Source organism: Bos indicus x Bos taurus, chromosome 28 (assembly GCF_003369695.1).
Source record: "Bos indicus x Bos taurus breed Angus x Brahman F1 hybrid chromosome 28, Bos_hybrid_MaternalHap_v2.0, whole genome shotgun sequence".
Classification (NCBI taxonomy): Eukaryota; Metazoa; Chordata; class Mammalia; order Artiodactyla; family Bovidae; genus Bos; species Bos indicus x Bos taurus.
This window is the reverse complement of record NC_040103.1, coordinates 456,383-478,286: the sequence shown is the minus strand read 5'-3', so window position 1 is coordinate 478,286 and position 21,904 is coordinate 456,383. Positions and strand designations below refer to the sequence as shown.

At 39.6% G+C, this 21,904-nt stretch overlaps 1 pseudogene; it reads right to left on the bottom strand.

The window, feature by feature from the left end:
• Positions 1 to 15,922: 15,922 nt before the first annotated feature.
• Positions 15,923 to 16,854, bottom strand: LOC113885158 (annotated as a pseudogene).
• Positions 16,855 to 21,904: the final 5,050 nt, after the last annotated feature.

Here is a 21,904-nt window from a genome sequence, read left to right as displayed (position 1 = left end):
GAGCCATTGTGCTCCATTTCAGTTTGGGCTTCCAGTCTGAGTGCTCACAGCCGAGCTGCTTGTGGGTGAGCCCTCTGAGGTCTGTGAGCACCGGGCTGCCCGCTCTTCCCTGGCGGGAGCTTTGTCTCCTCAGGGCCCTCAGGGCTCGGGCTCTGGGGTCACGGGGCTGTGTCCCGACTGAGAGGAGCGGGGTTGCCCCAGTGCTCGCCAGCAGGGAGGCGCTGCAAGAGGGGAAAATGAGGACGAAGTAGACGTTTCCTGTGTCCAGCTGAGTGCTGACCGGAGGTCCATCTCAGAGCGCTTGGGGGGTGGGTGGGGGTGGGTTGGGGAGAGCTCCATGTGCAAATGGCGGGTTTTCAGTTCGATTTCTGTTCGATGGCCTAGAGGATGACCTTCACGGGTGTTCTTCCGAGTAGGTGGCCAGTTTTCCTGTCCCTGTTTCTTCAGAAGACTGTCCTTTCCTCTTGGCTCGTTCTTGGTTTGATTTTCATGAACTGACCACGTCCATATGGGTTCATTCCTGGGCTCTCTCTTCTTTCCTGGAGTCCATGTGTCTGTGTTCCTGCCAGTTCCTCACTGTGGTGGTTACTACAGGGCCATGCTGTAGTTTTAAATCGGAGAGGAAGATGCCTCCAGCTGTGTTCTTCTTTCTGAGTCTTCTTGGCCCTTTAAGGTCCTGTTCAATATTAGCAGCCTACTAGTAGGAGTATTTCTCTTTCTGTGAAAAAGGCCATTGAGTATCATTTTGTGATTGCAGTCAGTGTATTTGTTGATGGCTTTGTTTGGAATGGACATTTGAATTCCTCAGTTTTCCAGTGTTTGAGCATGGTGTCGTTTTCTGTTTATTTGTGTTTTCTTTGGTTTCTTTATCAGTGCTTTCTAGTTTTCTGACTACTGGTCTTTTATGTCCTTGATTAAGTTTGTTGCTAAATGTTTTATTCTTTTGGATGCAGTTATAAGTGGGATTTTCTTAATGTTTGTTTCTGTTTGTTATTAGGGTATAGAAACGCAAGTGATTTTTACATATTGATTGGGATTGTAAGTTGTAGTAGTTTCTATGATTGTAAATTGATCGGAAATTATTCAACTTTACTGAATGTAGTCTAACAACTCTTTGTGAAATTATGGGGAAAATTTTATTTGTAAAATCTGTTTGTAGACTTCCCACAGTACTTCTTCATTCCATGTGGACTCCTTCAAGGACAGTGGAGCATCACAGCTTCCCTTGAACTTCTCCTGGGTGAGTCTGAACTCTATAAAAAATTTTCATGCCTGTCTAATCTGATTTTCTTTTATGGTATTGACTTGTTTGTTTTGAAACATAATTTCCATTCTGGGTAAAATGTACAAAAAACTCCTAGCAAAGGGAAAAAGTGCTCGCATTTGCCACATCATCTAAAACACTCTATGTGTTTTATCCAAAATGGGTGGATTCTCCTGCAGGACCTGCACATAATCTCCAAAATCAGAACATCATATGGTTTCTACAGTATAATGTAATTCACAGCCCCACTTCCCTTTCAGCAATTGTTCAATTGTAGGAATATATCTTTTCTTACCATTTTTTTTTTTTTTTTTTAGAATGTTACCGAGATGTTCATTGATTTGGACAAACTTGATGGACTTAAAGCAGACGGTGAATATGGGATCTGCGTGGCCTTTTCTATATGGATATTTTTCACTAAAGATGGTTTTAATGTTTATTCATGTTATAAAATGTGTGAATCCTGCATTCTTTTTTTTCTCCATAGTAATTAAAAATAAATAACATGCCATTTACCATTTAGATATTTGTAAGCATACAGTGTTGTAGTATGAACTACCTTTCCTTGTTTTGCAAACCAGCTTAATAATGCGTACCTTGTGCGTGCTTTGAAGAAACTCAGGAAACTGAGTCAGTGACTGAAATGGCCCAAGATATCACCTTAGATACCATCTTCATCTAAAACCAAATCAGGGGCTTCCTGGTGGTCCAGTAGCTAAGACTGGACACTCCCAAAGAAGGTGGCCCAGGTTCAATCCCTGATCCGAGAACTAGATCTCCCATGCCACAAGGAAGAGTTGCATGCTTTAGCTAAATATCTGGCTGGCCTCAACGAAGGTCGATCTGGTGCAGCCAAATACAAAAAAAAAAAAAAACAAAAACAAAAAACAAAAAACAAAACAAACAAACAAACAAAAAAACAACATTATTAAAAAAAATCAAACCAAAGGAAAGGAAGGGTATGATTGTTGTACAGATTTACATCTTAGCTTTCCCTATTGATAAAAAAAAAAGAGAGAGAGAGTTTCACAAGACTCATCCTTCTATCTGGTATGTACAGAGGATTCCTTTGAAATGAGATTTCTCTTGTAAATGTGACTCACAGAAGAGCCATCTTGAACTTGGGTTTCAGAGATGAGCATGTGTCCTCTCAAAAAAAAAAAAAAAAAAGAAAGAAAGAAAATTAATTAGGTCCAACTAATTCTCATGCTGAAGAGGTATATTTTGGGGTAGCATTTGGTCCCCTTCACTTTGGATGTATCCCAATTTGCTTACACAGTCATCGCCCAAAGACATCCTGATATTTGAAAGATTTTAGCTGTTAGAAGTAGAGCTGTGTAGAATTGTGTGATACTTTTTGTCTGGACACTTTTTCAAAGCTGTTTAGTAAGTGTTAGGCATGTAGTGTTCAGGTCACAGGCCTTGTTTAGCTGTGGAAAAATCCAGCTAAGTTTCTCTGGCACGTGGGATCTTCCTGGGTAAGGGATGGAACCAGAGTGTCTTGCATCATCATGCAGATTCTTTACCACTGAGCCACCAGAGAAGCCCCGCACCCCCTTCCCCCTTTTTTGAACTTACTGGATCTAATAGGTGTGCAGTGCTACTTCACTGCTGTTTTAGATTGTAATTTCCTAATGATATATGATTTTGAGTATTTTTGATATGCTGATTTACTATCTGTATCTTTTCTTTGGCAATGAGTTCAGATTTATACACTTTTAATAGGTTGTTTGTTCCAGACATTTTGGTATATTTGGAGTATGATCCTTTATCATATATGTATTTTGTCAATATATTTTTCTGTGGCTTGTGTTTAAGTTTTGTGAATAAGGTTTTTCACAGTTTAAATTTATAATTTTTTAAAGTTTATGTTATAATTTTTATGTCCTTTTTTGGATAGAATTTAGTGTTTTGTTTTGTTTTTGGTTAAATTTCATAAGCAGAGCTATGGTACTGTAGATACAGTTTTAAGCAAAGCTGAGGTACCATAGGTACAATTTTGCCTTTTGTCTGTTGAGAAGTTTGAGTGAGGTTGGTATAAACTGTAAAATTATGTCTACATTCATTTGACTGGATATGGCTTCCAATTATTTGTATAATTGGTTTTGAAGATGTCATGAGAAGTCAGTTTCCCCAAGGGAAACTGGGCGGGTTCTGTGAAACATGATCTGTCTTTGATCCCTGGGAATTATTTTCTGTTTTTCTGGCTTTGGATTTGACTTGTTTGGATATCTCATACTAGTGGAATCACAGAATGTTTCTCCTTTTTTGGTCTGGTTTATTTCACTTAATATAATGACCATAAGGTTCGTCCTCATTGTAGCATTGTCAGAATTACCGACTTTGAAGGGCCAAATCAGATTCCATTGTGTGTCTACAACAGTTTGTTTATGGAATTGGCTGTCCATGGACACTTAGATTGCCTCTGTTTGTTGGCCAGTGTGAATCATGCTGTTGTGAGTATGCCTGCAGAAATATGCATTTTTTTCAGCCCCCTTTTCCAAACCTTTTGGGTACATAGCATGAATTAGATTTGAAATATCTGTTTGTTCCATGTGTTCGTTTTGGAGTAATTTCTGTAGTGTCTTGCACTGTGGAAGAACCATTTCAGTTTATCTTTTTGTATGGTAGAATACTGTTCAAGCTTTTGAATATTCCCTGTGTTGCACATTCATTCACCCACCGATGGACACTTGAATGGATTCTACCTTTGGGCTATTGTGAATAAGGTCGCTATGAATATTTGTGTACCAGTTTTTGTTTGAATTATTAACAACTACATAATACTATGTATGAAATAAACCACAAAGACCTACTCTATAGTTTTGAAAACTGTATTGAATATCTTATGATAACGTATAATGGAACAGAATCTCCAAAGGAATATATGAAAGAGACACAATACCATGATAATTATTGTGTGAATACTATGTATTTCTACACACCACTAAAATATTCACATCCGTAAGTATATTTCACTGCTTGGTTGTATAAAAATAGAGAAGTCAAACAGAAAAGAAATAAACTTCCTTTCATTGCTCATCATCATTTATGCACTATTACTACCTGTAGCACTCATTGTATAAATAAGTGCTGGACTAGGAATTGACATTCATGTAAATCAAGAGATGGTGAAAGTGTAAGGAAGTATAACTTACTGATTTCCTTAACAAAGGATTATGGAACTCTATGTACATGAAGTAAATGAAAGTCAAATGGTTTAATTGAGCCACATTCTTCCTAGAGTGATGAGCTTCCACCCCACCCAATGTTAGCTCACAATTAAATCCTGCAGTCATTTGGCCTCAGTGTCTGCTTCCTGCCATCCAGAAAGAAAAAGTGAGGAGGTCCTGACAGAATCTTTGCTATTTTTCTTTTTTGGATTTGTATTTTATTGCAGGGCTTGGGAAAAAGAAGGCCTAGCCTGTTTTCAGAGTTGCATCCCAAGGCTTGCTCTGCCATGTTACATATGTTGACAAACTGCTGATCCTGTTCAACAAAGGACAGTGATCTGCACTTCAGTATCTGTTGCTTGAGCTGGAATAGTAGGCATCCCTTTAAGTGCAGTCCTTCATGCTGAAGCAGGTTTACCTGAAGCAGTAGCATAAAATGAACACATTGATCATATAGACATCGCATCCCATGAATTTGTAAGAATTTTTCAGGTATACCCATCATCATTGGAGGAACTGACTTGTCCCAGTAACAACTGGAGTATCCAGTATAACAAAAGTTCCTTGACTAAATAATATGCTTACGGGTACTTCTTCCAGTGTTCTTTCTCCTACTTCGGTCATGAGCAGGAGAAGCTGATGGCAGTGGTTCTTGAAATGTATATCGATTCCTAGGTGGCACAGTCAATAAATAATCTGCCTACCAGTGCAGAATATGGAAGTGATGTGGGTTTGATCCCTGGGTCGGGAAGATAAAAATTCATACACTCATTTTATGTGAACAAGTTTTATACTCATGAGTGTTTTTCTTCTGTATACAGAATATATAGGTGAACTATAAAGAAAGCTGAGCGCAGAAGAATGGATGCTTTTGAACTGTGGTGTTGGAGAAGACTCTTGAGAGTCCCTTGGACTGCAAGGAAATCCAACCAGTCCATTCTAAAGGAAATCCGTTCTGAGTGTTCATCGGAAGGACTGATGTTGAAGCTGAAACTCCAGTTTTTGAAGAGCTGACTCATCTGAAAAGACCCTGATGTTGGGAAAGATTGAAGACAGGAGGAGAAGGGGACGACAGTGGATGAGATGGATAGATGGCACCAGCGACCCAATGATCACGAGTTTGGGTAAAGTCTGGGAGTTGGTGATGGACAGGGAGGCCTGGCATGCTGCGGTTCAATGGGGGTCACAAAAAGTCAGACACGACCAAGCGAATGAACAGAACTGAACTGAACTGAACAGAAAAACAAATGCTGTTCAAGGACACTGAAAGAACCCTGATGTTGAAAATCAGATCTGTATTGTGAGCAATGCTTAGAAATCCATGAGTTGACACATAGAATTACGCCTATCATCCTTGTAGTTCCCTCAGTGAAATATGTTGCGAAATGCTCTTCCTTTGTGGTATAGATTCATGAAGAAGCTAAATAGCATGAATCCTTTACATTGACAACTGTGAATTTAATTCTCCTGTGAATCCTATGTGACAACCACACATACCAACATGATTTATTAGTATTATATCAATATTTTTAGTCCTACTATATTTCAACTAAAAAGTCACTATACAATGGTACATGAAGTCAAGAAACAAAATCAGGGCAAATACTAAATATTCCATCCTTTGAGAAAGGGAGCGAAAAAATAATGTGCTTTGCCTATTGCATTTTTATGTATTAGATCCTTAAGTATTTTATTCACCACACCCAATGAATGCTTCACAAATGTTTCAGAGAGGAAAGGATTATTTCTCTTTAACAATGAGGTGTTCAACTGCTCTCAAAGCAAATACCAGACGGTAATCACCATGAAAGACAAAGTTGATTATTCATATTTATATTACTCATTCGTTAGCTTGCCAAAGGTTCTAGATTTGTTACCACATTTTTTAAAAATAATATTCACATGTGAAAGTGAAAGTGGCTCAGTGGTGCCTGACTCTTTGTGACCCCATGGAGTATACAGTCCATGGCATTCTCTAGGCCAGAATACTGGAGTGGGTAGCTTGTCCCTTCTCCAGGAAATCTTCCCGACCCAGGAATCAAACCGGAGTCTCCTGCATTCAGAAAAGTCATGTCCTTTGAATTTTCATTTTACTGTATAGGATCACAGCAATGGGATTACATAAAATTGTTTAGTTTCCTTTACGTTTCTCCTGTTTGATATAGATGTCAGCCTTTGGTTCTATCACTAGCATTGCAAATAAAAAGAAAAAAAATTAGTGCTCCAGTAATGTTTTTACTGTTAGCAATAAGTATAGCATAATGTGTGACCTAGCAACAGCTAATGAGCCTAGGACTTTCTGGAACTTTCTTGGATCTTGCAGGAAAACACCCTGTGTGTGCCCCTCGATACTGGGCCTAGAGACCAAAATGTACATGAAAGGAAATACTGGAGCTGACCAGAGTAATGCACCGAAACATGTCTGACACAGTGCCACAGCCTGCTCCTTCATGGGCCATGCCACTGTAACCTAGGAATGTCATTACAAGGTTCACAAATGGCATGTGAGATGCTCAGCCCTGACACTGATCTCAGCCCTGACCCTGAGTTTTGGTCCTCTGAGCAGATCTGGATGTCTCCCATTGTAGAAGCTAACCCGTTCCTACCAAATACATGCTTGCAAACACACACCAGTTGGCTGCCTCTCCTTCCACAAGGGAGGCTTCATTTACCCGCATTCTGTGAACTTCGCTTCCCAGCTGACAGACAAACCAATTATTGTACGTATTTTCTCAGGGGTGTTTCCCCGGGGCTGGGGCCGAGGTAAGGGACCCAAACTCATAAGGAAAGGCAAAACCACATCCACACATCTTTGCTCTGTAGGAGAGATCTAGTGTACCTAAGTCTGTCAGGAAGTTTTCGACACGAACACAGACACTCTGTGTGCATGTTGCTGCATTCCCAAAATAGGGCCACAAGGAGCCTCATGCTCTCCATGTGGCGAGGAAGCTGTGCGGTGAAGCAGCAGCTGGAGAATCCAACCAATTGCTCTTTTTTTTTTTTTTTTTTTAACCTCTGACAGAGCTCGCATTGCTGTAGCCCTTGGCAGTTTGGAAACACTGGACCCTAACCCCTCTCAAAGTAGGCCTGGGTTCTAGTTCGAATAGAAAGGTAATAGCGGAGCTGAGGACAGAAACGCACCAGTCATTTATCACTTGCTCCCACAGCCTGCTACTTCAAGTACACTAACACTAGAAGCTAGGAATATCTTTCCAAGGTGCGCAAAGGACAGGGGAGGACCTCGACCCTGAATCTAGTTTTTCAGTCCCCTGAGCAGATCTGAGGTTCTCCCATTGTAGAAGCTAACCCATTCCTTCCAAATACAGGCTTCCTAACACAGACTGGCTGGCTGCCTGTACTTGCCCGATGGAGGCTTGCTTGTCCCGCCTCCTAAGAACTCCGATTCCCAGCCTGGGGGAAAAGCGGTCCTTGGAGATCTTTTCTCAGGGGCTGTTTCCACAGAGCTGGGGCCGAGCCCAGAGACCCACATGCACATGGGAAGGCAAAACCATGTGTACAAGTCTTTGCTCTCTAGGAGAGCTCTAATGAACCTCACTCTGTCAGGAACGTTCTTGATTACTACGGAGACACCCCTGTGTGTGAAGCTGTGTACCCAACATGGGGGCACAGAGAGCCTGATTCTCTCTGTGCAGCTTTGACGCTGTCATTCAGAAAACAGCTTGAGAATCCATACAATGCTCTCCCTTACCTCTGAGAGAATTCTCATTGCTGTAGCCCTTGGCAGTTTGTAGAAATCCGCACCCAAACCCTTCTCCAAGTAGGCCTGGGTCCTAGTTCGGATAAATATGCAATGGCAGAGCTGAGGCCAGTAAGGCACAAGTCAGGTCTCACACACTCTGGCAGCCTGCTCCTCCAGGGACAGTAAGGCCTCTTTTTCCCTGCAGGAGTCTCGCTTGCCTTGCCTCCTGTGAGCTGCGTTTCCCAGCCTGGGGGAAAAGCAGTTCCTGGAGATCTTTTCTCAGGGGCTGTTTCCCCAGAGCTGGGGGGAACCTTGAGGTCCCAACTCACAGGTGAAAGAAAACCAAAGGACAGGTCTATGCTCTGTAGGAGAGCTCTAGTGAACCTCATCTGTCAGGAACACTCTTGGCTCCTATAGAGACACCTCTGTGCCTGAAGCTACACACCCAACATAGGGGCACAGGGAGCCTGATTCTTTCTGTGGGGTGCTGATGCTTGTGGGAAAGAACCTGCTTGAGAATCCATCCGCTTACGCTTCCCTCGCCTTGACAGAGGTCTCATGACTGTAGCCCTTGGCAGTTTGGAAAGAAGCAGACCCTTACCCTTCACCAAGTAGGCCCTGTCCTAGTTTGAATGGAAAGGCAATTGCTGAGCTGAGGCCAGTAAGGCGCCAGTCAAGTCTGACATATTCCGGAAGCCTGCTCTTTCATACAGCAGAGAATCTAGATTAACGCTAGAATCTAGGAATGTCTTTGCAAGGCTGGCAAAGGGCAGTCTGGAATCTGGACCCTACCTCTGGAATTTCTGTCTTCTGAGCAGTTCTGAAGGTCTCCTTTTGCAGAAGCTAACCAATTCCTTCCAAATAGAGGCTTCCAAACAGGCCGGTTGGCTGCCTCTTCTTGCCCGAAGGAGGCTTGCTTCCCCCGCCTCCTGCAACCTCCGCTTCCCAGCCTGGGGGAAAAGCGGTCCTTGGAGATCTTTTCTCAGGGGCTGTTTCCATGGAGCTGGAGCTGAGCCCAGAGACCCACATGCACAGGGGAAAGCAAACCCACATGGACAAGTCTTTGCACTTTAGGAGAGCTCTAGTGAACCTCAATTCTCAGGAACATTCTTGGCTCCTATAGAGACACCTCTGTGTGTGAAGCTACACACCCAACATAGGGGCACAGGGAGCCTGATTCTCTTGGTGGGGTGCTGATACTTTGTGGCAAAGCACCTTCTGGAGAATCCATCCGCATAGGCTTCCCTCACCTTGACAGAGGTCTCATAGCCATAGTCCTTCACAGTTTGGTAAGAAACAGACCCTTACCCTTCACCAAGTAGGCCTTTGTCCTAGTTTGAATGGAAAGGCAATAGCTGATCTGAGGCCAATAAGGCACCAGTCAAATCTGACATATTCCCCAAGCCTGCTCCTTCACGGACAATAACGCTAGAATCTAAGAATGTCTTTGCAAGGCTGCCAAAGGGCAGTCAGGAACCTGGACCCTGCCTCTGGAATTTCCATCTTCTCAGCAGATCTGGAAGTCTCCTATTGGAGAAGCTAACCCATTCTTTCCAAATAGAGGTTTGCAAACACAGGCCGGTTGGCTGCCTCTTCTTGCCCAAAGGAGGCTTGCTTGTCCCGCCTCCTGTGAACTACGCTTCCCAGCCTGGGGGAAAAGCAGTTCTTGGAGATCTTTTCTCAGGGGCTGTTTCCAAGGAGCTGAGGCCAAGCCCGGAGACCCACAAGCACAGGGGAAGGCAAACCCACATGCACAAGTCTTTGCTCTCTAGGAGAGCTCTAGTGAACCTCACCCTGTCAGCAAAGTTCTTGGTTCCTATGGAGACACCTTTGTGTGCGAATCTGTGTACCCAACATAGGGGCACAGAGAGCCTGATTCTCTCTGTGCAGCTTTGAAGCTGTTGTTCAGAAAATGGCTTGAGAATCCATACAATGCTCTCCCTTACCGCTGAGAGAATTCTCATTGCTGTAACGCTTGGCAGTTTGTAGAAATCCGCACCCAAACCCTTCTCCAAGTAGGCCTGGGTCCTAGTTCCAATGCAAAGGCCATAGTAGAACTGAGGCCATTAAGGCACCAGTCAGGTCTCACAAACTCTGGCAGCCTGCTCCTTCATGGACAGTAAGGCCTCTTCTTCCCTGCAGGAAGCTCGCTTGCCTTGCCTACTGTGAACTGCACCTCCCTGCCTGGGGAAAATGCGGTTCCTGGAGATCTTTTCTCAGGGGCTGTTTCTGGGAGTTGGGGTGGAGCTTGGGAACCCACACTCACAGGTGAAGGCAAAACCACATGGATAGGTCTATGGTCTGTAGGAAAGCTCTAGTTAACCTCAGTCTGTCAGGAAAATTCTTGGCTCCTATGGAGACACCTCTGTGTTAGAAGCTACATACTCAACATAGGGGCACAGAGAGCCTGATTCTCTCCGTGGGGTGTTGAAATGCGCGACCAAGCACCTGCTTGAGAAACCATCCCTTACTCTTCCCTTACCTCTGACAGAGGTCTCATTGCTGTAGCCCTTGGCAGTTTGGAAAGAAGCAGACCCTTGCCCTTCCCCAAGAAGGTCTTTGTCCTAGTATGAATGGAAAGGCAATATCTCAGCTGAAGCCAGTAACACACCAGTCATATTGACTGGTGTGCGAAGCTTAATCCTTCATGTACAATAATTCTAGAATCTAGGAATATCTTTGCAATGCTGGCAAAGAGCAGGTGAGAATCGATCCAGACTCTGGAATTTCCATCTTCTGAGCAGATTTAGAGGTCTCCTTTTGGAGAAGCTAACCCATTACTTCCAAATAGAGGCTTCCAAACATAGTCCAATTGGGTGCCTCTTCTTGCCCGCAGGAGGCTCACTTTCTTCACCTCTTCTGACGTGCACTTCCCAGGCTGGGTGAAAATGCGGTTCCTGGAGATCTTTTCTCAGAGGCTGTTTCCCCAGAGCTGGGGCTGAGCTCGGGGAACCATACTGACAGGGAAAGGCAAAACCACATGGAGAAGTCTTTGCTCTGTAGGAGAGCTCTAGTGAACCTCAGTCTGTGAGGAACATTCTTGGCTCCTCTGGAGACACCTCTGTGTGTGAAGCTGCATACCAAACATATTGGCACAGAGAACCTGATTCTCTCTGTGCAGCTTTGAAGCTCTTGTTCAAGCCACAGCCTGAGAGTCCATACAATACTCTCCCTCCCTTGAGATAGTTCTCATTGCTGGAGCCTTTGGCAGTTTGTAAAAATCTGCACCCATATCTTTCTCTAAGTAGGCCTGGGTCATAGTTCCAATGCAAAGGCCATAGAAGAACTGAGGCCAGTAAGGCACCGAGGACAGAGCAGCCTCTCGGCCGGACGTGTTGATGTGGTTTGGGGCCTTCCCCTGTGTGTTTGGAATCCCTAGCACTGCCCCAGCTCAGGGGAACCAGCCCTTGAGCAAAGACCTCCAGGAAGCACTTTGCGCCCAGGCGGGGAAGCCCAGTTCACAGCACGCGGGGAAGCGAGCCTACTTTCAGGAGAAGAGGCAGCCTGCCGGTGGGTGCTTGCAAGCCTTTATTGGGAAGGACTGAGTGAGCTTCCACAATGGCGGAGCTCCAGATCTGCTCCCAGGTGTGATAGCACAGAACCCCGGCCCAGAGAATGCTCTGCCCTGGGCGAGCCTCACCAACACATGCCTAGCTTCTAGCGTTCCTGCCTGGGAAGGAGCAGGCTGCTGGAGTGTGGGAGACGGGACTGGTGCCTGACTGGCCTCAGCTTAGCTATTGCATTTCCATTTAAACTAGGACCCATGCCTACTTGGACAAGGGTAAGGGTCTGCTTCTTTCCAAAATGGCAAAAATGGATTCATGTAACTTACATTTCAGGTTGAGTGAGTAAGTGAAAGTCACTCAGTCATGTCCAATTCTTTGCAACCCCATGGACTATACATTGCATGGAATTCTCAAGGCCAGAATACTGAAGTGGGTAGCCTTTCCCTTTTTCAGGGGATCTTCCCAATCGAGGGAATGAATCCAGGTTGCCTGCATTTCAGGTGGATTCTTTACCAGCTGAACCACAAGGGAAGCCCTAGAATACTGTAGTGGGTAGCCTATCCCTTCTCCATGGTATCCTCCCAACCCAGGAATCTAACTAGGGTCTTCTGCACTGCAAGTGGATTTTTTACCAGCTAAGATAATCGGTCTATATGTTCTATATGTTCAGATCAATTCTTTGATTGAATGTGAAGTGACTTTTTTTTTTCATATTGTTTTCAATGGTATGGATGGATTTACACAACAGTAAAGTCATATTTTATAGAGGCAGATCATATCACCTGAAAAGAACCTTAGAGGTAATCTAGCTTAAATCGCTCTTCTACACAGGGTGATGTGAAGAATAGAAAGCAAGAGTGAGGTATTTAGAGTGGTGTTCCTGCCTGGTTCATAGCATGGTTCTAACTAAAGAGAAAGCCATCCAGGGAAGTTAAAGATTTCTGCCTCTAGCTTTAGCCCAGATCCTCCTACTTTTTGGTGTATTGAACATTACTGCTGTTCTATTTGTAACAAGTGTACTTGTACAGCCTATAACAAGTATGAGTGTGTCTGTCCTCTGCATTAGACAGACATTTACCAAATCTAACATTGCCTTGCCATGTTTCAGTTCAGTTCATTTCAGTCACTCAGTCATGTCCGACTCTGCAACCCCATGGACTACAGCATGCCAGGCTTCCCTGCCCATCACCAACTCCTGGAGCTTGCTCAAACTCATGCCATTGAGTCAGTGATTGCCATGTTTATGCTAAAGTATTTCAGTGGCAAGGATGAAGAAAGAGGTCAAGATATAGGAATTTGACTGTAATATTAAAACATTACATTTGTCATTGATAATGTCATTGTGCATTTGTACGATGATATTTTCCATGAGTCATTGGTGCACATATAAGGAGAATATGATGTGAAGACATTAAAATGGTAAAGAATGAAGAATACTGAAATTGACAGGCTAGAATAAATTTTATGTTGTATTGTTCCATTTTTTTTTTCAGATTAATATTAGGAAAGAAGAATCATTTTCCCCAAATTCCTATCTGACATAGAAATTATCTTTAAAAATTTCCATAATTTCTCATTAATTTCTTCAACTCAAGGAGAGGAAGCCTACAATCAATTGAATCAGTTCTATTTTTGAAAATCCATTTAATGGGCTTAAATTTTTCTTCTCTTTACATATTACTCACAAGATACAATAAAATGGGCTAGTATTCATATTGAATCAATTTTTAAATACTTATATAAAACTGATTATATATATGAAGATGGATTAATTAGATCCATGTTTATTAATCTCTGAATTAATGGTAATCCATTGACATCCATTTTGATTAGCTATATTTCTGATCATGTTTGCTGTCATATTGCTGCCTTGCTGTTGCAACAAGTCAAAAGAAGTTTGAGTGAATGTACGCCAGGAGTATGCATATTTAAGTCTTTTATATTATTCAAGAATTTAGAGTTTTTCTTAACATGTCATAGTGAAAGTGAAGTCACTGTCATGTCTGACTCTTTGCGTCCCCATGGACTGTAGCCTACCAGGCCCCTCTGTCCATGGGATTTTCCAGGCAGTAGTACTGGAGTGGATTGCCTTTTCCTTCTCCAGGGGATCTTCCTGACCCAGGGATCGAACCTGGGTCTCCCACATTGTAGACAGACGCTTTACTGTCTGAGTCACCAGGGAACAGAGGAATTATGTAGGCTTTATTTTCCATTCTAAAATATTGTCACATAAGAAGATTTTACAATGGCAGGTAGAAAATTGAAGACCATCAGAAGCTTTAATTTTATAATTGTAATGGATAAATATCAGTCTCTTTCAGTACATTATGGTATTTAAAATACATTGTCACATCTTAGCTTTCTCAACAAACTAATTTAGTGCTTTAGCCTTCAGGACATCAGATCAAAGGCAGATGCAATAGTCAAATAGCAAGAACTTAGAGTTTATTCTTTCTAGTGAAGTTAAAAAGCATGTCTTTATAAGTATATTATCTTAATGTCCAAAACCATTTTATGCACCTTCCAAACAAACCTGTGTATATGTGTTCAATATGTTAACTGTGTTCTGATATACATTTTAAGCTAGTTATCAAACCCTCATTTAATTTTGTGTCAAGGAAAGTGAAAGTGAAGTCATTCAGTTGTGTCTGACTCTTTGTGACCCCATGGACTGGAGCCTACCAGGCTCCTCAGTCCATGGAATTTTCCAGTTAAGAATACTGGAGTGGATTGTCATTTCCTTCTCCAGGGGATCTTCCCAACCCAGGGATCAAACCCGTGTCTCCCGCATTGAAGGCAGACACTTTACCATCTTGAGCCACCAGGATGCCCAATTTTGTATTGACATATAATCGACATACAATTAGCAGTGAAAAAGTGTTGTCTTCTATTTTTAGTTTATTACATATTTGTTTATTTCATCTTCCAGGCAACATGTAGTGGTTTATTTACATAATGCAATGCTCATACCTTAGCAAAGAACTCTGATAAACAGGATGATATAATCTTTTAAAACTGTGGTGTTTTTTTTTTTTTTTCATGAACCACAAAAGACAAAGAGGGTATTTAACCAGAGCTAAGCATAAGAAAAAAAAGGAAGGAGATTGGTGTGCAGAGAGTTACAGAAGAATCGAGAGTTGGTAATGAAGCACGATTATGTACTTTACCATGATTGTGTCCACTGTCCCTTACCTTTTTTACTGTTTTTTTTTTTTTTTTTTTTTAGCTGTATTCAGATAAAATAGACAAATAACATGCATATGGTACAGGGCATGAAGATTTAATGTATGTTTACATTGTGAAATAATTACTACTATAAAGTTAGTTAACACATTCATCAATTTACATAGCTATCACTTTGAGTGTGCATACCATGAAAACCAAACAGTTAAGGTCTACTCTCTCAGCAAATTTCAATCTTATAATACACAACTGTTAACTAGAGTCACAGTGCATACTGGACCCCCAGAATTTATCATCGAGTAACAGAAAGACTGTGAACTTTGACCAACATCACCCATTGCTCCCACCTTTCAGCCTGTAGCAACAGCCAATCTATTCTCTATTTCTATGTGTTTGACCAATTAGATTCTACATGCATATGAGACCGTACAGTACTTGTCTTCTTCTGTATGAATTATTTCATTTAGCACATGCCCCTTGTGGTTCTTCCCTGTTGTACCCAATATGCCTTCTAACAGGCATGGACTCATACACTTCAGGATCTGAGTAACTGCCAGATCCTCTGCCTGATATTTTTTCATCTCCCAAATTGAATCCTTTTCTGATTTGACTGAGTATCCAAAGATGTCCTTCCTTTAGACTGGTTTTAGATATTTTTAATCTTGAATAATAGACCACTATGTGTTATCTCATGATGAATTTCAGGCTTATTATGAATTACTTGACTGTTCAGTTAATACATTATTAATACTAGCTTATATTTAGTAGTATTTAAACTACAAGATATGTTGTAGTACATAAAGAACTGCAAAGCACAAAGATCAATGAATAAAACGCACTATAAATCTTAGTGTAATAGTGCTTGAAAAAAACTGAACAAAAACTAACATATTGAAAAAGTCAGAAAACATTTTCCCAGAAACTAATGCCATATACAAATTCTGGAAATAAAAAGAAGCATGACAGGTGGGGGAAATAGCAATACACTTCAATAGAAATTATATTTCTCATGTAACCTACCATTTAATTTTAATAAACCATCAATCACCATATATGTATGGATGTGTATATGTGCACATATACAAAATATAAATTTTTAAAACCATTTATTCTTCAATTTTTTCAGGGTCTGTTTCACATCCTTATTCCTTAGGCTATAAATCAGAGGGTTTAACATGGGAATCACAAGGGTATAAAACAAAGAGGTAATTTTGTCTTCATCTAGAGAGTAGGAAGAACTCGGCCTGAAATACATGAAGAGCATTAGTCCCTGGAAAATGGCCACAGAAGTTAGGTGAGAGATGCAGGTAGAGAAAGCTTTGAACCCCCCTTTGGCAGAGTGGTCTTCAAGACCGATAGGATGATATAACAATAAGAGACAAGGACTCCTGAAATTGTACTCAGTTCAATGAAGCCAAAAGCAGTAAATATTAGTAACTCATTGACCTGTGTATCTGAGCAAGATAGCAATAGGAAAGGAGCAACATCACAAAAAAAGTGGTTAATCTCATTTGACCCACAGAAGCATAAGCGGAATGCTAATGTCGTGTGTATCAGAGCATCTGCCATTCCCACCAAGTAAACCCCAGCCACGAGCAGGGAGCACACCCCGTTGGACATGCTGACCGCATAGATCAAGGGGCTGCTGATGGCTTTGTACCAGTCATAGGCCATCAATGCCAGCAGGAGACACTCACAATCTATAAAGGTATAGAGCACCAGTAATTGCAGAGCACAGCCATAGAAGGGAATTGATTTGTTCTTAGCAAATAGGTCCACCAGCATCTTGGGGCCAACTGCTGTGGAAATGCTGAGGTCACTGAAGGAGAGGTGACTGAGGAAAAAGTACATGGGTGTGTGCAGCTGGGGATCCATTCTGATCAGGGTTATCATTCCAAGGTTTGCCAGAAGAATAATGAGATAAACAAGGAGAAATATGGTAAATAGGATCACTTTGTTCACAGCATTATCAGTAATTCCCAAGAAAATGAATTCAGTCATGAGGGAGCAATTCCCTCTATCCATCCTTCTTTCTGATGTAAACTTTTGAGAAAATGATCAAGAAATGTACACTTGCATGTGTAACACTTTTTAGCATCTACAAAATGTCATAAGACAGAATATATTTTTCCAAAACTGTCTTTTTATACTTAGAAAATTATTCAGTCATGCACCCAGTCTTTAAAGAGGCATAGCTATCTATTCTGCAATAATAAAGTATCTGAGAAAGACCTTTGAGAAATTGGATGCAAATCTAGATGTCATTCATAAGATTTGTTACTTTCTACAAGCTCTTCTCTGAGTGTTAGTTTCTTCATCCCAGGGAATAGATTTAGAGAAATTTAACTCCTTACATCTTGAGAAAAACCTAGAAGACACCACTGTTAGAGAGGCCAGACTGTAAGACATAGGACTGAGCATTTATGAGGGCTGAAAATAGTCACTTAGATACAAAAAAACAATAACAATTTTTATGTTTCTCAAAAAAGCATTATTGGTTTCAGAGAATTTGACTCAGTTCCAGAACAGTGAGTATATAAATGACTATTAATAAAAATAATTATATTACTTGTTTTAGTTTATGTTATGTTCAGTATTTGCTGAGACATGAATTAAGTATTATTGACCTGGTATTCTAGAAATTTATTCTCAATTTCCCACAGTGCTCATTACCTCTTTGTGTAGTGGTAGTTGTCGAAAGGTGAATCTCTTAATGAGTAGGAAAAAAGAGCTAAAAGGAAGTGAAAACAACAGAATTTATTGTATGTTTAGCATTGTTTTAGATTTTAAATGGCCTATTAGTTACTAAATTGGAAATAAGATGAGGGACAATGATGTTTCTAAACTGCATAGACTTTTCTGTTTGTAATATATGTGTATGTGTATACGTGTTAATGTTTGTAAGAATAGAATGTAAGCAATGAACTTTTTTCCCTCAGAACTAAGTAAACATGGCATGTGGTTCACATGGAGATGAATTTGTACATGTTTTTATTTTTATTGTGGTACCTCTTCTATTTTAATAAAACAAAACATGCTTTAAATTCATGTATACATTTTTCCAAAGATAAAAAGAGTAAATATTCCCTGTGAATAAAGAGCAAAATAAAACAAATAAACAGTTGCATTGTGTATATTAACAAGTTCAGATTCTTGTGATTCTGAGATTGAAATATTTCTAACCATTAATTTCTGATTTTAATGAGTAAGCCGGCACAAAATCGTTCATTTACAATTTGTTTCCTCAAAATGGTAAGTATTTTCTTCTATATTCTTTAAGTTAGGAACTGGAAACCTACCTGAGATGAACAGGTCTTGGCTAGTTGAACAATAAGCAGATGACCTCTTATTTTACCAGGTACATTGGGACTGAAATCTCTGTGTTCCTGCCCCTCGGCTTTGATGTTATGCAAACATTTAATTAATTATATTTCTGCTTCAGTATTTCCCACTGAGAATTCAGAAGCTACTTAGCACAGGCTGAATTTTCATGCCTTCCTACTGTCATCAAATTGATCTATAGTAAAAAGAAAACTGCATTTTTTTTTTTTTTTTGTATGATGTGATTCACAGTTATCCTGAAATGGTTTTGTCCTTCTTTAGAGTAAACATACTGGAACTCAAAAAGATCCTCCCTTCATTATTTCCATTTCCTTAGATTTGTTCATAGTGTTTTAGAGTCTCCTTCACATCTCATTTAAGGATCTTACCACACTTGGTCCATGTTTTCTTTTTTACTAAAATGTAATGGTACATCATAAAATTCACCCTTCTAATGTATACAGTTCTTTGTTTTTCACTATGTTTTCAAGGTTCTTAGATTATCATCAGTATTTATTTCCACAGCATTTTCATCACTATGAAAAGATATCCATATTTATTAGTTGTCACTTTCCATTCCTTCCTCCCTAAGCCCTGGCAACTACTAATTTACTTTCTGATTCTTTGCACTTTCCAATTCCTGGCCTCCTTTTAAACAGAATTATGTAACATGCTTTTTTGTTTGTTTGTTTGTTTTGTTGTTATTCTTTTCATCAGCCTTCTTGTCATCAATTAAATATTTTCAAGGTTTATCTATACTGCATGCATTGCATATTCATCATTCTTTGAATTTTTGCCATACTTCATCTGTTTTGACAAATAAAATTAGCAGAAATATCGTAAGTCATTTCTGGATCTTGTCTTGAAGAAGACAGTGTGTGAAAGCTATGAATTACCATGAAATTCCAACTAGCCATCTGATTTTACAATGTGGCACATTCTGAGATTACATGAACTGAAAGGGGAGAATTTGGGTTAATCTTTATAGACATTTTCATCTAGTGTCAATTATTAAAGAACTCGCAACCTAGACCATCTTTCCACTGAATATTTCATGCAATCTCAGTAAACATGTGAAAGAACAAAATAAGGAGTCAGTCATCATCCTCTTAAGTTATTTAGTTTTGAAATGCAATTTATGTAGGAAGAGATAACTAGAACAGTGTACAAAAACAAATCAGAGAAACAAGCTTTTGAATATACATAAATTAATGTATATTCAAGGGTTTCCCAGGTGGCTCAGTAGAAAAGAATCTGACTGTCTAGCAGGAGATGTGAGTTCGATCCCTGGGTTGGGAAGATCCCCTGGAGTAGGAAATGGCAACTCACTCCAGTATTCTTGCCTGGAAAATTTCTTGGGCAGAGGAGCCTGGCAGGTTACCATCCACGGGGTGGCAAAAAGTCAGACATGACTGAGCACTCATGGTCAGTGGTCATTCTCTTAAGTTATCTAGTTATGAAATGCAGTTTATGTAGCAAGAGATATGTGGGACAGTGTGTAAAAATAAGTCAAAGAAGAAAATTTTTGAATATATACATAAATCATGTATATTCAAAGATTGAGGAAAAATGTTTGAAAACCATATACATAGATAGATAGATGTAGATATGACAAATGACTTGTAGCCAAAGTATATGAAGAATCTTCACAGACAGTAAGACAACAAACAACCTAATAAAATTTGAACAAAGAATTTGAACAAATTAAGTCTCATCAAGATGATATATACAAAGAAACCCACTTCAGACCTAGAGACACATACAGATGGAACATGAGGGGATGTAAGGAGATATTCCATGCAAATGAAAATCAAAAGAAAGCTGGAAAAGCAATACTCTTATCAGTCAAGATAGACTTTTAAAATAACAAATGTTAAAAGAGACAAGGAAAGACACTACACAATGACCAAGGGATCAATCCATGAAGAAGACATAACAATTGTAAATATATATGCATCCAACAGAGGAACACTTCAATATACAAGGCAAGTGCTAATATCTATAAAAGGGGAAATTGGCAGTAACATAAAAATAGTGGGGAACTTTAGCACTCAAATTATACCAATGGACAAATCACGCAGGCAGAAAATTAGTAAGTAAACCAATTCTTAAATGACACAATAGACCAGATAGATTTGACATTTGTAGGACATTCCATCTGAAAGAAGCAGAATACACTTTCATCTCAAGTAAACATGGAACATTTTCCACAATAGATCATATCATGGGTCACAAACCAAGAATTGGTAAATTTTTAAAAATTGAAATAGTAACAAGCATCTGTTTCCAAAGACAATATGATAAATCCATTACAAGATAAAGCTGTAAAAAACACAAACATATGCAGGCTGAACAATATGTGACTAAACAACCAACAGATCACTGAAGAAAACAAAGAGGAAAAAAAAAAAAAAAAAAAAAACCTAGAGACAAATGACAATCAAAACATGACAATCCAAAACCTAAGTTGCTCGGCAAAAGCAGTTTTAAGAAGGAGGTTTATTTCAATACAGTTTTACCTCAGGAAACAAGAAAAATCACAAATAAACAACCTCACATTACATCTAAAGCAACTAGAGAAAAAATAAACAAAACCTGAAGTTAATAGAAGGAACCAAAACATAAAGATCAGAGCATAAATAAATGAAAAATATAAGGAAAATAATAGCAAAGATCAGTGAAACTAAAAATTGGTTCTTTGAGAATATAAAGTTGATAAACCTTCGGTCAGATTCATCAAGAGAAGAAAAGAGAAGACCCAAGTCAATAAAATTAGAAATGAAAGATGAGAAGTAACAACTGACATTACAGATATTTTCCATCAGTCACTGATGATGTGTAAGAGGGATGTGCTATGGAAAGAAGAAGGAAAGTTAGTGATGAGGACTAAAGTAGACAGCCTAGAATACATTAGAGTCTTTTGATATGCTGTTCCCTATTTTTGTGGAATTTCAAGAATTTTTGTGGAATAGAAGAGTATCTCCATGCCATTGCCACAACTTGGATTTGAATTGTGAATTTCCTAAAAAAATACTCAGTTCTTCTTTAAGTTATCCGATTCTAGACATGGAAGCCTATTTTAATCAAATGTTGTCTGCTGCAATACTATTTTTGACTTCCATTTAAGGGGGTTATTTTTTTTTCTTTTATTCATATCATATTTGTTAATTCCAATAAAATGGACCAATATGTAGGTCAAATCAGTCTTTAGATGCTGTAATATACATCTGACATTTGAATGGAGACAAATTAACTAGATTACATGTTTATTTACTATCAATATCTGCCAATCCACTGATGCCCTGTTTGTCTTAGACTTTAATTTTCAGACAATATTTTTTATTAGGCTGTGTTTTATGAGCAACAGTTCCAAAAGAGTTTGGTGAATTGATAAAATATGGTAGGAATAGAAACATTTTATATAAAATAAGAATTTTATAAGTTTTTAGCTTTTTCCACAATGAAAAGTTTTCCTAACATGCCATAATGTCTCAAAAATGCCCTTAAATTTTTTATCCCATGATAATTTTGTGGATCATTTATTACTAAACTGCTTGGTTCATTAATGTCTACTACTAGTATCAGCTTAAATTAATTAGTATAGAATCTGTAAGATGTACTATAAAATATAAAAAACCTGAGTTATGAAAGATCGCTCAGTAAATCTTTGATTTACTTTATGACAAAACCTTTAAGACATTGCATAATGTTTTAGTGAGACTGAAATAATGTTTGAATGACAAATGAAGCAAAAATT